The sequence below is a fragment of the Panthera onca genome, chromosome B3 (assembly GCF_046562875.1).
Source record: "Panthera onca isolate mPanOnc1 chromosome B3, mPanOnc1 haplotype 2, whole genome shotgun sequence".
NCBI lineage: Eukaryota > Metazoa > Chordata > Mammalia > Carnivora > Felidae > Panthera > Panthera onca.
This window is the reverse complement of record NC_138344.1, coordinates 43,734,590-43,752,179: the sequence shown is the minus strand read 5'-3', so window position 1 is coordinate 43,752,179 and position 17,590 is coordinate 43,734,590. Positions and strand designations below refer to the sequence as shown.

Here is a 17,590-nt window from a genome sequence, read left to right as displayed (position 1 = left end):
GAAGCAAGCCAAGAGCCTACTGGCAGATGAAAGGATAAAGAAGATGTGAGACAGACACACACACACACACACACACACACACACACACGAATATTACTTAGCCACAAAAAGGAATGATATCTTGCTATTCGAGATGTCATGGCTGGACCTTGAGGGTACTGGGCTAAAGCGAAGTCAGTCAGACTGAGAAGACATGTACCACATGATTTCACTTACATATGGACTCTAAAAACAAAACAAACAAAATCAGAAAGATTCAAATGCAGAGAACATACTGTTGGTTGCTAGGAGGGAGGTGGGTGGGGAATGGGTGAACTAGGTAAATAAAGTGGATTAAGAGGTCCAAGCTTCAATAATAAAATAAAGAGGTTGTAGGTGTGTAAAGTACAGCTCTAGGAATATAGTCAATAATACTGTAACAACTCTGTATGGTGACAGATGCTAAGTATACTATTGTGGTGACATTTCACAATGTCTATAATTGTTGAATCACTATGGTGAAACTGACATAATATTGTATGTCAACTATACATCAATAAAAAAAGAAGTCAAGAGACCCAAACTCATGTAAACAATTAGAAACCAGAGCTTGGTTGTATTTTCCCCTAGCTCCAAAAGACGGGTGCTAAAGGGAATGATACCGTAATTCAGGCAAGAAGAGATCAATGAAGGCTGCGATTGTCAGAGAGTTGTTCTAGGGAGGGTGAGATATGAGAATTTTAATAGGCAAACAGAGAGCAGGCAGGGTTGAGTTGAAGTGTATTCCGAGCACTGAAGGAGAAGAAATATGAGCGGTCTTTCTAAGCGGAACCAGCACTATAATACAGGATAATGGTGCTGTCCACTCATTCATTCTCTTACAAAGATCTGCGAAGTCCCTACCATGTGCCAAGAGCTTTGCTACACCCAGGAGGACATGCATCTAAGTCATGGTCTCTCCCTCGAGAAGCTCCTAGCCTACTGCAGTGAGGCAGCTGAACCCCACGTGATCCCCAGGCCAGCCAAATTGTCTCGCACCATCCACAATGAAAACGCTGCAAGCTGCCAGTCCAAATCTTGCTTGGCTTCTCCAGTTAGGCTGTTTATCAGCACTGCCTCACAGAGATAAAACCTCTCAATATAGAGCTAAAGGGGAAAAAACTCAGCATGTAAAAATAAACTGCCCAAATAGTGTTCCCTCGCCGCTGTATTTGGCATCCAGTATTACTACACACCAGAGAAAGCCACACAGCTCTGGACTTGCTCACGGAGCAGCTGTGAAGTGTGGGGACACAAAGCACCAACACAGAGACCCCTCCGCTCCTGTTCTAACTGCTGCAGCCTCATCTGAACTCTGGAGCTAGACTAGACGCTCCGCCGCAGGATACAGATCGAGGGGATGCTCTTTAACCTCCTTGTCCCATGGTGCCGTGTTGCACTTGCCACAGATCCCACAGTAGGGTGTTAGAGACGGCACTGACACACTCCCACCCACCTTCAGCGTAATATTTCCCGCTCGGCAGCTCCTTACATCTTTATCTGAACTTGGTTTGTAAGTGAAATCAACTGATAAAGCTTCCATTTCATACCATCTGCTGTGTGCCATCAACACTGGTTTTGCAAAAGGGACGAGAAGGATCTTTTAAGACTATGGGAATGTTCAGGACAGTTTCAAGCTCTGTAGGCTAGAAGGTGAATCTTGACTCCAAGAGTTTCTGGGCACACTCAAAGGGGAGACTTTCTATACACACCTTAGGACTCTAATCCTCCTTAGACATGGATGATAAAAGCTTTTGCTTTGTTGAGGCTACGTTTTATGAGGAGGGTCCTTATTTGGATTTGCTACCCATCACTTATTGACCTGTGTGTCTTCTAGATTTAATGCCACTTCTTCTGGAACATTCTTCTATGACTCCTCAGGGAGAACTAGTTATTTTCTCTTGGGAATCTCAAGTACTTTATGAGTCTTATTCAGCTCTTATCACATTCTGAGGCAAATGATGAGCTCTTTGAGGGAACGGACCAGTTTCGCTTCTCTTTGCGACCATTCAGTAATTGGCACGTTTTAATTCAATCGGTAATTACTGAAAAAATTGGGCATTTCTCTCCCTTTATTTCTTGCATTGACTTGCCGTATTTATGGGGGTTTCACATTTTTTTTTCCATTTTTTAAACTTTACTTATTTTGGTAGAGAGAGAGGGGCAGAGAGGAGGGGCAGAGAGAGAAGGAGAGAGAGAAACCCAAGCAGGCTCCGCATTGTCAGCAGAGAGCCCGATGTAGGGCTTGAAGTCATGAACCATGAGATCATGACCTGACCTGAAATCAAGACTCAGGCACCCAACCAACGGAGGCACTGTGACACCCCTGGGTTTTACATTTTTTAAAAACAGTCTTCATTTGTATGTATTAAGTGTATTATTATAATTGCTAGGATTTTAGATTAAGAACTATTAACACGATTCCACAATACATCTAAAGCCTGTGTTGGTTATATATTCAATTCTCAATACATTTTATTTGTATTAAATTTTTTTAATGTTTATTTTTTTTTGAGACAGAGAGAGACAGAGCATGAACGGGGGAGGGTCAGAAAGAGGGAGACACAGAATCTGAAACAGGCTCCAGGCTCTGAGCGGTCAGCACAGAGCCCGACGCGGGGATCGAACTCACGGACCACGAGATCATGACCTGAGCCAAAGTCGGCCGCTTAACCGACTGAGCCACCCAGGCGCTCCTCGACTCTCAATACATTTTAGCTGTTGAACTGTTATCATATAGAAGTTTAATTGGACATTGACTTTACACCTTCAAGATTCCTGGTGCTAACTGTCATGCAATTATTTTCAACAAGATGTTAAATACTCTTGTGAATTCAACACAAAGTAAGAACTCACATTTCTACAGTGAGAAGGATTTCATGAACTGTTTTCACCAAGTTGTGACTGCTGCACATTGCTGGTAAAGCAGTGGAGGCTCACCCAGTCTGTCAGAGACTACAGAGGAAGCTCTTAGTTAGGGGCATGAGTCTGTGGCCCAAGCACTGGAAGTCACGGGTATGAGGCCTGGCTCTTTATTAGACATAAGGTCACAAACAAGTTATCTAAACTTTCGGATGGGCAATTTCTGCATCTACAAGATGGGATAATAACCCTTGTCATTGAAGCCCAAGGCCATGAAGCCAGGATGTATCTGAAGGAGGATGGGACCCAACCAAGAATCCCAACTTTCAATCCTGACAGTCCCGATGCCTCTCTAGTTCTTCCTTGTGGCACTGTTTTTAGTTTATCCATTTTGTTTATTCCATTGAGAACAGAACAGTTTACATACATATACTCTCCAAAGGGGCCAGAGGACGTCCGAAATTACAATAATGGTAGGCAAGCTTTTACGTAGGATGGTGCATTACTGAAAACAGAAAATCAGAAAACACATTGTAATCACTGGCCCCATTTTAAACAAGATTGCTTTACATGGTTTTGTTTTCTTTCTTGTTAGATAATTTCACCAGCAGGTTTATAACAGAAAGAAGCAGGGGAAGGAGATTCTCTGGCTGGAAATTTGATAGCATTATGTTCAGTGATGAATAGAAGTATTTCTCTTATTTTGATCATGCCTTGCCCACAGTATGAACTCGATAAACACTTGTTCAATCGAATTATTATCACAATAGCTTGTTGCCTTTTTTTTCCACTAAGCAATAATAACTTTCATTTGTATAATGCTTTATAGCTTACAAAGCACATTCTTCATGTATTACCATTTTATCCTCACAGCAATTCCAAAAGGGAGATATTAATTTCTTCATTTTACAAAACAGGAAGCAGAAGCCCAGGTAAGTTGGATAATGTGCCCAAGGTCAAAATTACTCACAAGGTGTTGGCCTGTTAGGAAAACAATGACAATTTAGAAGAAAACTGGTCTTTCAAGGGAAGAAGTATAGGAGAGCGGTTTAAGAGTAGGGGCTTTGTAGGACACCTGAATGGCTCAGTTGGTTAAGCATGTGACTTTGGTTCAGCTCATAATCTCGCAGTTAGTGGGGGTTCATGGGTTTGAGCCCTGCATCTGCTTGGGATCCTCTGTCGCCCCTCTCTCTGCCCCTCACATGTTCCCTCTCAAAAATGAAAAAACATTAAAAAAAAAAAGAGTGGAGGCTTTGAACACCAACTGTCTAGGTTCAAATCTTGCCTCTACTATGAACCAGCTCTGTGACCAGGCACATGTTATGTAAATATCCCATATTTCAGTCTCCTGTGGGAAACAAAATTAACAATAGTAGCTACCTTGGAGTGTGTTAGTCAGGATGACTTGGGTAAAGTGCTTGGCATTTACTACGTACCCAATGCAAGGACTCAATAAATAGTAACTGCCATTGTTATTATAATTACTCCTCCTATCCTGGGAAAAGTAGCTTATCAAGTCCCATCATCTCTTCAACCACCAAATATATAGCCAGTCTATCAGAAATTGTAGAGGGAACTAGGAGTTAGAGCCATGAATCTATGACTCAAACACTGGAAGTCCTGAGCCTAAGTCTCATTCTTGATCAGATATGAGGTCATGAACAAGTTATCTAAACTTTCTGATGGTCAATTTCTGTATCTATAAAGTGGGCTAATAACCCTAGTCACATCAGCCCTATAGTATTGCTGTACAGATTAAATCAAGTGAGATCTGCAGAGAAGGTGCCATAAAGTCTATAAGGTATGATACAAACGGCTTCATGTATTTTTCATGCATTCCATCCACCCATTCATTCATAGACTGTTAGCAGCATCCTTGCCAAGCGCCAGCCACTGCACTAAAGAGTGGTGATTCAAAAGTGAGTTAGGATCGCAGGGGAGACAGACACGCACAATGATAAATGACTGACTATACTATGATATGAATTCAAGTCAGGTATTATTACAATGTGCCTATTACTGAAATAGATACCGTGGGGGCTACACGAGCACTTAAAAAATGTGAACACAGCCTACGATCCTTTTGGAGAGAAGACTAACATCCTCTCAACACCCACGGTTAGGAACTTTGCCAGGAAAGGCAGGTGAGGATTCCACTGTGCCTACCATCTTTCTTCCAGCATGAAAGAACTAGTAAATCCAAGAGGTCTTTTTAGACACGGTTCCATCCATTCCCTGACACCATTTAACCCCTTGGCTCTTTTTCCCAGCAATGCAATGGTGGAGCCCACCGTCCAGGATTTGTGGTTTCTTTAAATAGACACTTACTGATGACCCACTTATTGATAACCCGAGTTATTGTGCCTGGTAAACAAAGACACAAGGGCCACTTTGCTCAGGCCCTGCAGAGAGCTGCGGTTCGGCAGAACAGACAGACTCACACACTAATGATTCCAGAAGAAGGCGCTCATGGTTGAGATACAGACAGGCAAAGGGCTCAACGTGAAAATGGACAAAGTCCACCTGGAGGCCAGAGAAGGGTTCCTAGAGGAGATGCCACTTTATCTTGGTCTTCAATGGTAAGATACAACTAGATGAGAGCAAAGGGGAGGGTGATAGAAAAAGGAGAAGCACCAAGAGAGGCAGAGACTACTCTGGAAGAATTACCCATTTACCCCAGGAAACTGCTACATGTTCCTCTCAAATGTAAATACTTGGTCTCACAATATCATCCCATCAGGTCACCTGCCTTTCATGGTTTGTCTTATAAGGAGCTTTATAAACATAATAAATATTCAAAAGTATCTACGTGATATGTTTGATTTCAGAGCCCTCTTTTATTTTCCACAACCAGAATACTTTGAGAAGGGGATAATGAGTGATCTGCTTTGATTCAATGTCTCCTTTGAAATAGTGCATGTACTTTATTTCTCCAATTGGATAAAGAAATCATTCCGAAACCTGACTATGGGAGCATGCAAATCTAAAATCTGAGCTAGATTTCTGGGTGGTCAAAAGTTCCTATCTCATTACAGATGTTTGGTGTAAATATTAACTTTCTTAAAGTGGTGATGACAGTGATTTCATACAAAGGATGTTCATACTGGATTAAACATCAGACTCAAATTACCTGAGCCTTTGCATGTATGGACAATCAAATTCCATTTCATCCTGATAAAAAGAGCCATTCTGGATTTAGCAGACTAATGTGGTCTGCTGCCTCTTTACCCAAACTTATGACTATCTACAATATTACTATGGCCTAACTGCCTTGGCTAGAGGTAGGGAAGGAGGAAAATGGGATTTTATAATATCCTATACAATATAAATTCTGCCCCAATAAATGACTATTTATTAAGCGCCTACTATGTGAGAACATGAGATAGATGCTCTTTTAATCCTACCTCTCTGTACTCAATCTTACCAACTCCCCTGAGGAAACTCAAGCACAAGGGGATTAAATTGTCTTATTTGAGGTCAGGTAACTAGGACTTGGCAATGGCTGTCATGAGGAATAAATGAGATAAAACATATGTTAAATGCCTAGCATGGGAACTCACAGCTAAGCAATAATGGTGGCCATTGCTGTCATTAAGAAAATCGAACTCAGCTTATGTCCACCCAATGAATTATCTGGAAAATGTACTATGCCTGAAGGGGCCTCCTGATTGTTGGTTACAAGAGGACACCATCTCAGTTGTCCATTCAACAGGTTTGCAGAGCAACTTGGCTCAGGCACATTCTTGGGTAGCTGGCAACATATGACAGAGAAGCAAGGACCCTGACCATTCTGAGCCATGTGAGCTGGAATCTCTCCCAACAAACCAGAGTACCAAAACCCTTCGGACACTGCTGATGTCTGCAAAGTGGCACACCCATTAAAACTCTACCTGCTAATAATAGATCATTATGAACACATTCCAAGGCTAATTATGTGGAGGATTGTGGAAACTTCAAAACCAGGATTACCAGCCTCTATAACAGAGCCAATCTTATTGGGCACTTTTGTGAAGAAGGAATAGAAATTAAGTGTTCCTTTTCTCTTTTTTTTTGGTCTATTGGACAGAGGGCTGTATTAGATATTCTGTGACCATTTGCCTCTGTATGACAGGTAGAGTGACAAATGGAAATATAGATCCAAAGAGGCCAAGGTAAGTATTTTTAAAACCATGGTTTTCCTGAAACATTCAGATAACTGCAGATAAAGTGGGCAGCTTCATCTGCCTACTTTGAGTTCTGCAACTCTGAAGGAGGCTCAAGAGACCTGGGCTTGAATCCTAGTTCAATCATGAATTTGATAATGACTTTGTGCCAATATCCTCATAGGTAAACTTAGGCAGTAGACAAAAATCAGAGGGTCCTGAAGCTCTACAGAACACAAATACTAAGAAATACTGCCAGGAACCATAACATCAAAGAGTTCTTCACAAAAATAAAAAAACAACACAAGAGCAACAACAACAAAAATACCCCCATAAATTGGGCTCATGCTTATATCCCTTTCTTGGAGAGTCACAATGCTAATGGTAGCATATTAGAGACTCTGAAATTCCTGTGGCAAACAGACCTATTATTGTCGCTCAAGTAATCATTTCCAAATTTAGTAGATTGTGACATGTAACACCTTGAAACATCTTGGGAAACTGGTAGAAGACACTTTTAAAAATACTCAATGATCCTGAAGGTTCCTTCTGCTGCTGGATTCCATGATCCTCAGAAGGAGGGTTCCCTTTTGCCATGTATGTTTATGGTAGAGACACATCTAGGAACATCTTTCTCAATTCCTCTCTCATCCAACACTTAAGACCTCATCATTGCTCATTGCTGGGTTTGGAAATGGGGTTTGTGGGGCTCACCATAGGAGAGGCTGCCCTCTACTGCAGCCTTTCCTGCAGCCAATGAGGACTGTAAAAGTCTTCCTTAAAAGCCCTCAAAGCAAATGGAAATAAGACTTTCTGTGGAATGAGGAAGACATTTTCTGAAACTAGGATCTGAGATTCTGGACACTTCTTCCCAGGTTATGGAGACATCTGGCTTCCTATTTCTTTCACTGCTACAAAGACTAGTTTTTTGAGGCCCTCTCCCACTCCAAAATTACAGGATTCCATAGAGACAAGTTAAATAAATTGTTGTTTTTTTTTTTTTACTTTATCATAAAATCATCAGCGTATGGCTGATGCATTTGACAAACATGTTGGTCTTATGAAATCCCTGTGACCAAGACAGCCGCCAGAAGCAAATACACCAGTTGTTTCCTCCTCCGTCTTTCCAAAGCAGCCACAATGCTGGCCGACCCTCATAAGAAGTAGGTGCTGGAGTTTCCTAGTTGGCACTTTATCACTAACTGAGGTCACACATTTCCCATCTGATTCAAAATAAAACACCTGCTCCAAAAGTTGTCCAACTGATGCTTTGGCCCATTGAGATGGCCGATTAGATGTCTGCCCATCGGATCTAATAAGGGGGCCGGCGACTGCAGGTTCAAATGACCAGGAAAGATGAACCAATGACACACTAGTTTCCCCTGGCAATACATTTTCACCAGGTTACAGTATGTCCCTCCCACTTGACCACTCCTGTTCTTGGCTTTCCCATGAGCTTTGTATCACCAGCCACCATCACCACATTTTAGCTACGTGCTTTCTAGGTGGTATTTTGGGGAATCTTCAAGACAACCTTATGAGACAAGCACTATTATTATCATTTTACAAGTAGGGAGACTAAGGAAGAAAGAGGCTAAGTAACTTACTCAAGGTCACGGGGGTAGGAAGCAGAGCTGGGATTTAAGAACATGCCATCTCTCTTCAGTCTTCTCTCATAACTACCAGTTTCTATAAGCTTTATTTACCGTGTCATCCTCTCTAACATGTGACCACATCATCAAGGTCAAGTGCCAATGTCACATCCTTCAGAGAACACTTTTTCCGTGTTCTTAGTCCCCCCACCCCCCCACCACCTTTTCCCTCTTTGCTACCCTCTCTCACTCACCTTCTATGCCCTGGGCTGTGTCATGCTGATGTTGGTGTCTATGGCTTCCATTAATTTTTTTTAAGTTTTTCTTCCAGTAAGTTAGCATACAATCTTAGGCTCGTTTCATTTTTTTTTTAAGTTTTTATTTTAATTCCAGTTTGTGTATGGCCTCTGATCCAACGGTGAGCCTCCTCAAGTCAGGGATCAAATATTACTACAATGTCCGGCATAGTACTACATGCACAAGCCACCGAACAGAAACCTGTTCACAGATGAGTTCTCTGATGGCCTTACGAAGGTACTGGACCCTTTTCGACCTTCCCATAGCTGCCATACAAACATACCTGGTCCTGAAAGCCAAGATCCACAAGAAAAGAAATAGAAGTTACCAAGACGAAAATGTTTACCATCTAATTATGGACACGACAGAGACTTAAAAGTTGAGTACTGATCGTACGAAGCAACCACATTTGTGCCCACGTGAAAGCTCTCAGCCGCTACTTTCGATCTGGCCTAGGATATATATGGGCACAAGCCTCTTCCCTTTGAGAGACGTCTCTGGCTATGAATGGGCCAAAGCAAGGAGGAGGGAGGAGGGGGAAGAAGCCATTACGGCTTTAATGGTTAAATCCACAGATAGATGTTGTCAGCCTGGCCTGGCTCCAGGAGCACCGAGAACCGCCAGCGCAAGCCGACCACGAGCACATGCTAAGTTGACGGGCAGTGTAACAAGACACAGATTGTATAACTGAAGGTAAGTGCAAAGCCCTCGTCAAGTGTATGTTCCCTGGGGTCCCAGCCTAAAAGCAGTAACTGATACAGCCACCAAGTGGATGCATTTACATATACATACATGGAAGGTCTGCACATAAGTAAGTAGAAAGGTGCTGGGGTTTGGGTTTTGCTTGGCACGGAGCACTGGCTGCAGGTGGGTGGATCGTCTCGGGACACGGAAAGGAGACCTGGTCCTGACGAAGCGCAGCTTTCTTCCTAGAAACTGGAGGATGCGAGCGGCCTGATTTGAATTCTGAGTGCCTTTGCCTTTCTGGAAGTTTTTCAGTTGGGCTTTCTTCTTTAATGCCTTCAATTATCACAGTTCAAATGATTATATTCCCAGCACCTCCACCCAATAGCCGCAGAAGTTTGGCATTTCCTGTACCGACTAGAAAATGAACTGGCAGCGGGCTGAGCATAAGCCTGGCTCTTGAGCTTTTTTTCTGATGCAGCCTTTAATTTATTTTTTCGTCCCCTCTCTCTCTTTCTAACTGCTAGGGAAATAAGAGATTAGTGCAGATGGATGGAAATATTTTTTCTGTCTCAGCATTTGCTGTTGAACCCAAATACTAGGAAGGTTCTCATATGGTGTTTCCAGCAGCATGGAAATTCCCCAATCCATCCTAAACTGTAATCACCTGGTCCCGGAGGGAACACACAGATCAAAGCTGGCCTTTTCTGAGTATAGTCCCTGGACGTAGCCCTAAGAGTTCTATTTGACGCTGTAGCATTTCTCCCTCTTCCATTTTATCTTGGCCATTTCTGAGCTGTCCTCAGCACACTAGTACACTGCCTCAGATACCAGGACATGAACACTTGCCAACCTGAGTATGTCCACCTGCCCAAACACGGGTGTTGACATGCAATGATATTCACAGCTCCCGTGAGCCATTACTGAAACACTCACTAGAAAGGGTGATTTTAGTCTCGAAAGGCCCTAGACTGAAAGGGCCTATAGTCAAACCGGGAAAACGGAAGAGTTGCTCAGAAGAACTGGCAACAAGAGGCCAAGAAATGGCAGAAGGTAGGTGTGACAGGCATTCAAAGGGAATTAGACGGTTGCAGGAGATGGTGAAAACAATATGGAGATGATGCCATTCACAGGCATGAAGAACAGAGAGGGTCTTAAGAGGTGGTGAGAGTATTCCTGGTATGAGTGAATGCCTCTCACACCTGCAACGCTTCCTACTGCCAGGACACCTATAAACAGTGACCAAACCATCTACTATCTCATTTACTCACACTTGTGAGTAAGATATAACGATCTCAGTTTACACTCAGAAGACACTGAAGCTTTCCGAGGGTAAATGGCTTGCCCCCAAGTTGAACAGCTAATAGGGGAGATCAGTTCTCATTCTGGTCTGGGCTTTTGTACCCTAAGGCACGAAGTCAGAAGCTTGAGTAAGTGCGTCTCATGTGGGTGGTGATGGTGTAGGAGCGCCTCTGTTCATCACAGTGCAAGCAGGGGACATGGGTCACAGGCACTGTCCACTATGCAGAGATCTCACACAGGAACAGCGGTAATGCTGAACGGAGGAAGTGGGCTGAAACTGAAACTTGGCTGAAAACTGCCAAGTTGGAAGAAATCTAAAGAGGTTTATGTTAATTTCCCTTGGACCTAGAGCAACGAACCACCTCTGGGTGGTGCTGGAAAGGAACTTGGCATCCTCTGGTTAGCAGCCTCCTGGCCAGGAGGTTGTACTCACTTGCGAGGTTTCCCTTCCATTCCTCTGCTCCCTGCTCAGCTCACTTCACCTGTGGTACCTCCCTCAGCTTCATGGGAAACCCTTTCTGAGCATCTTAAAAGAGTTCTACCGAATGCTACAGAACTCAGCAGGAATGGCCCAGTTAGCTCTGCGAGCACATCCCGAGAGGCTCAGTGGGCAGTTGTGGATTTCAGCCCTGGTTAGTATGAAGCAGCTCAGATACTTATGCATTCCAATGGCAGGGATGGGGATTCCCTGATGGGGCTCTCCCGCTAGGATATTCAAGGGGAGGTCAACAGTGGGTGGTTTAAAGTCAAAGATCTGTATCAAGTTATTCCTTACTCCTAACTTAAGGGAACAGGAGGAGAAGAAAAGAAAGATAGATCTAGTACCTACTATCTTCCGGCAACGCCCTACCCTCATTTCCTATTTCCACTCATGTAAACCTTCTAGAGTCTCGTGAGATAGGAATTATCCCATTTAACATAGCCCATAAAGTCTGAGTAACTTGTTCACAGTCACACACATAGCAACTGGTACAGTCTGGTTTGAAACAGAAGTACCTCTGACTCCCACCCCTGCATGGCTTTCATGCTCTGCTAAAGCCTTTTTGGAGCTACATGGATTATTTTTGGTAACTAAGACATGAATATGCCCATCTGGATCGGTTGAGGTGTGGCCTCCAGCCAAGGAGGATACCCTTGAGCTAGCAGCGCAGGAAGCCTAACTGGAACTCACCCTAGAATTGAGGTTCGGCTGGCGGAGGGTGGGATGAGGAGGTTTTCCGATTGCAGGAGGCTCTGGGGAGCTTCCTGGGAGAGCCCCCAACCCGAGGAAATGAGCCTCAACAGTCACAGTATTAAGAACCAGGGTCAGGGTCAGAGGGAACAGTCTTTCTGCACTTTTATTCAGTCCCTTTTCCTGTGGCCTCATACCTAGGTCCCAAAAGTAGAATAAAAGTGCTAGTAAAAACTCATGGGGCCCGGAGAGCCTAAGGAAGGCAGTGCTGCCTTGTGGCCAGTTGAGGTAAGTGCAGCCAGCAGGATTTGGGGTGCAGTGTCCTGTTGGTGGAGAATACAGTGGCCTGAGTAGTTTGCCAGGCGAATGCCTTAAGGATCAGGAGAAAGTAGGGGAGAACCGCTGGTCTCCGTCTCCAGGCACTGTGGAGGTTGGTGGCCTGTGAGTGGCCGCTGGGAGGACTGGCTTCAGAAGCACACCTGAGTCACCTTCTTGGTGAAGCAGTTATCAGGGGGTGGTGGGCAGGGAGAGGTCCTACTTGAGATTCTTGGGAGCCTTAAGTTACACAAATTATACTGAATTATGCCACGTTATACCACAAAGGGGTGTTGCTCAGACCAATAATAAAGCATTTTTTCCTCCCTTTCTCCCTGGAGCCAATATTTACTGAGTGCCAACTGTGAACCAAGCAGAGACAGGTTCTAAGGATACAGAGAACATTACAGGATGATCCCTGTCACTGAGTGTTTTCCATCTTGGGGGAGACAGAGAAGTGATGAGCAAATGTAACACAAGAGTAATGGGGACAGGCCCCTTTACTCCTCCCAGCATGGATCCCTCTCAGAGGCTGGAGCAACTCCTCCTCCCTTTAGTCAAGTCTTTCTGGAAAGCAGTGGGAAGGAGGTTCAAGAGACTAAAGGAACAGGAGTGAAGGCATTATGTGGTGATGGACAATGGACTTCCAACTAGCACTCAAGGCCATCCATCAGCCCCTTGCACAACAGTGTGTTAGAGCCCTCCATGAAGAGAGCTCTCCAGGCTGACAGGATCGATGCAGGCACCTCACCTACTACAGCAGTTTCTATGCCTCCTGAGCACCAGCACTGCATCGCCTCACACACAAGTGTTGATAGTGTCTGACTTCACCTCTTTGAGCTCATGCCCCAACCTTCCTCCCAATCGTCACTGAGTTTATCAACAATGGGCAGCAATGGGAAAGCATCAACCTTTCCTCAATTCTATTGCTTCTCTCACTGCCTAGTATGTGTCCTGATGTCCCCAGGGCCACTGGTGGTCAGGGCACAATACAAAAACAGCATTGGTGAGGCCTTCTGGCCTTCCTGGGCTTCAACTCTAAATCCCAACCTGAAGGAAATGTCTAGGCTACATTATAAGGAACAAACAAGAGTCTTACAATGGAAGAGCTTAACATATCTGAGCAAAAGAAGGGAGGAACCCAACCTGAAGCCATTATGCTTTGCTGAAAAACAAAACAATTCAATATCCTCCGTGGTGACATCAAGGGGAATGCATTCTCTGGAGAGGGCAGAAGCCTCTTTCACACTGATGAAGCTCTTAGGATGCAAAGAGACTTGCATCTTGATTTCTCTGTTTGCAGGAACCGTTTTGTTTGTTTGTTTTTTCCACCAAGCACCGGTTTCTTTCGTTTTTTGTTTTCCTCCCTGGAACACTAATTAAGCCATCCTTCCTCACTACTCAAACAGTGTAACTGATTTCACCCTGTCCCTACCCAATCAAGCCAGTCCAGTCCCTGTCCACATTTTAGCATGTAATATATTTGCACTCATTTGTTAGGACAGATGTGACAATGTACTGCAGACTGGGTGGCTTCAATCACAGAAATGTCATGTCTCACATCTCTGGAGGCTAGATGCCTGACATGAAGGAGTTTGCAAAGTTGAGGACCGTGAAGTAAGGACCTGTTATGGGCCTCTCTCCTTGGCCTAGACATGGCCATCTTCTCCCTGTGTACTCAATTTATCTTCCCTCTATATGTTATCTTATCCAATTTTTTTCTTCTTATAAGGACACTAGTCATGTTGGATTAGAGCGTATTTTAATCACCTCATTTTAACTTCATTACCTCTTGAAAGAGCCTGTCTGCAGATAAGGTCTCACTCAGAGGTGCTGGGGATGAGGATTTCAACACACGGATTTTTGAGAGTATACAATTAGTCCTTCACAATATTCTACAGAGATGGCTTTCTGGAAGATGAGTCTTACCTCCCAGCTAGTTTGCAAGTTCTACCAATGCTGTTCATTTCTATTTTCACCAAATTTAATGGTTGGTTAACACATACACATTGTAAGTTCCATAAAAGAAGAGATTGTGTCTGTCTTACCAACCACTGTTTACTCTTAGAATAGTATCTGGCACAGGTAGAAATGTATTAAATAACTAGCTGAGTGAATAAATGAGCAGAAAGTTACACATTGGGATTATTTCCCTCTGACCTTCCAGAGACCTGCCATGCCTTTAGAGAACAATCTGATCTTGGCTTTGACTCTAAGAGGGAATGCTTCTATATTTTCAGTAAACCTGATATGTTCTAAATATGTTGCATCAGCCATTGAAGTAAACACCCGCTAGCAATCCATCAGGCAGTCAAAAATACTCTTTGCGTGTGATTGAACAGAATTCTGATTATACAGGTTCAGCTGAGGAAGTCAGTCCAGACCAGCACCAATTTTCACGGGTCAAACCCAGTGTGAGCACTTACTTGGGACTGAGATTTGTCCTCTCTCGAGTGCAAGGATGTTTCTTCAGGGCCATGCATCCCATGCCATACCTTTAGAATATTCTACTCACTCTTCTGTCATCTCAGCAGAATGGTCTTGGAAGAGTCCTAAAGCAATGCAGTTCACAAAACAATTTTCCTGGGGTCCAATCTGGGCCACCTACCTATCTTCTACACAGGGTAGATATGGATTCTAATCAGTTTTTCAAAGAGTGTCACATAATTATCGATGCGCATATGCATATGTATTTATGCATGGACAGATGTAGGTGGATTTATATGTATGTGTTTGTCAATGAATGTCTTAATGCACTGTGTGTTCCTTTCAGCCTCTACTTCATCATCCCCACTCTGAAATCTTACCAATCAAGACAGCCGAGTGCCTCGGGAGTCAGCATCAACAAATGTGACGCCACCAAATGGAACTAGAGGAGTGAGAGGCAGCTCCAGTGAAGAAGTGCCCGAGTCCCTGGTTGTGTCGATCACTGTGACGTGCTGCTCTCTGCATCCAAAATGACTGATGGGCCTGTAATTTGTTGTTGCTGTTGTTTTGGCATACATTTGCAGAAGCAAACTTGTTCACGGTTCCCCTGCTGAAAGCTCAACCATCTGAGTGCCATAGGAAACAGACTTTGGCATTTTAGCTGCTCACAGACTGGGTCATCCATAAAAGTTTAATTTTCTAAAAATATTCAGCGAGGTGCTTTTCCTGAATGAGATGGTTTCTGGCTCATCAACGAATTTATGTGAGTAAATAGAAGGAGGATCAGTACGTCAGGAATCTAATCAGCTATCATCCAGTCCATCTGGTTTAATTAGAGAGCCCAGCAGTTTGCAGGCACCTTTTAGTAAAAGGCTTCGGAACCAGCTCCCCTAAGGGTGGGGGTGCTTCTGAATGTGGTTTCAAATGCTTCCCTGCCTCCACGGAGCCCCCTTATCAGATTCCCATCACAGAACAACGTTAGACACATCACTGCGTGTCTCCAAAGGGCATGCAAATGGAAGCAAATGTGACACAGGGGACACCACTGAATGTCCCTCCAATCGTCTGCTAAGCATCAATTAAACAGGCATGCACTGGTGTCCACTCTGTGCCACGGACTGGGTAAACAGCGCTTGGACCAGCTCTAGTGGCAGTGACCAGCGTGTAAACAGATCATTTCTAAACCCTGAGGCTACACTAAGATAGTGAGATAGCCCCAGAAATGGTATCTGAAGAGGGTCTGAACTGACTCTGGAATGGTAATTGGGAGCAAATACGGACCGAAGAATGAGGAAGGTTCCAGGTGAATGGTCCTGAAGCATGAACCAAAACTAGCTGGATGGGCTTGTTAAAATACAGATTTCTGGGCCCTGCCCTCAGATATGTCTGATTCAAGAGGTCTGGAGTAGGGCCAGACAATCTGTGCTAACACATAGCCCACTGATTCTCACTCCACTGCTTCTGGGACTATATTTTGAGCATCTCAGCTCAGGCTCACACTGGATTCACCTGGGAATTTCAAAAGCAACTGAACCCTGGGTCTCCTCCCTGAAGATTCTGTTTTAATTGGTTTGGTATGCAAACTGGACATCAGGGATTTTGTGTGTTTGCATTTTAAGAATTTCAAACTTACAGAAAAATTACAGTATAAGTAACTTTTTTTTAATTGCACCATTTGGAAGTAATTTGATTTGGTGTCCAATTACTCCCTTCTTTGCAGTATTTTCTTCCAAATGAGAACCTTCTCCAACATAATTGCCATGTGACCATTAACATCAGGAAATCCATACTGATATGTTATGATCAAGTTCTGGCAAATGCTAATTTTCTTTTTTTTTATAGTAAAAGGCTCCGGAATTTGTAATTACACGTCACCTTTCACTCTCTCTCTCTTTAGTTGCCATGATCCTGGAAAGTTCCTCATTGTTTCCTTATTTCATGATGTTGACACTTTTGAAGATTGTGGGAATGTTGCTCAGGTTTGGTTGGTCTGATGTTTCCTCATGATGAGATTCAGGTTACACCTCCCTGATAGGGCTATCACGGCAGTGCCTGGTGCCTTCTCATTGCCACCTGTGAAATGGCACCTGGTCTCTATTTGTCCCAATACCAATGATGTTCACTTTGGTCACTTGATTAAGGTGGTGACTGGCAATTCTCTACTGTAAATTCACTCATGTTCCTCTATTTGATCAGTCCTGTTTGGAGAAGTGCTTTGAAATTATATAAGTATCCTGTTTATAATCAAACTTTCAATCCATTCATTAGGTAATTTATCAGTATGAACTCATACTATTCTATTTTGTTCACGTTATTATCTGTCACTATCATGATTTGTTTGAGGCTCAAGGGAGCCCTGTACTTCGGCTCTGACTCTTGATTTTCCTCAAGTTTCCCAGGTGATTTTTTTTTTTAAAGTTTATTTATTTACTTTGAGAAAACAGAGCGCACATGTGCAAGCAGGGGCAGAGGAAGAGGGAGAGAGCAAATCCCAAGCAGGTTCTGCACTGTCAGCACAGGGCCCGACACAGGGCTCAAACTGTGCAATCATGCCCTGAGCTGAAATCAAGAGTTGGACACTTAACTAAGCCATCCACGTGCCCCTCTCAGATGGTTCTAATGTGCAGGTGAGGTTCAGGGCTACCACAGTAACACAGAGCAAAGCACCGTACTCAGCAGGTCAAGGAGCAGAGAAGCCTCAGGGAACTGCAAGGTTTTCAGGATAGGGGGGAGCAGGCAAGATACAGATGGTGTGGCAAGAGACTCCATTTTTAGGGTTC

At 43.7% G+C, this 17,590-nt stretch overlaps 1 protein-coding gene across 1 annotated transcript in view; it reads right to left on the bottom strand.

Moving 5' to 3' along the window:
* RORA (RAR related orphan receptor A) overlaps nucleotides 1-17,590 on the bottom strand; it is a 712,204-nt gene that overhangs the window by 442,536 nt on the left and 252,078 nt on the right. The gene's annotated exons all lie outside the window — the stretch shown is intronic.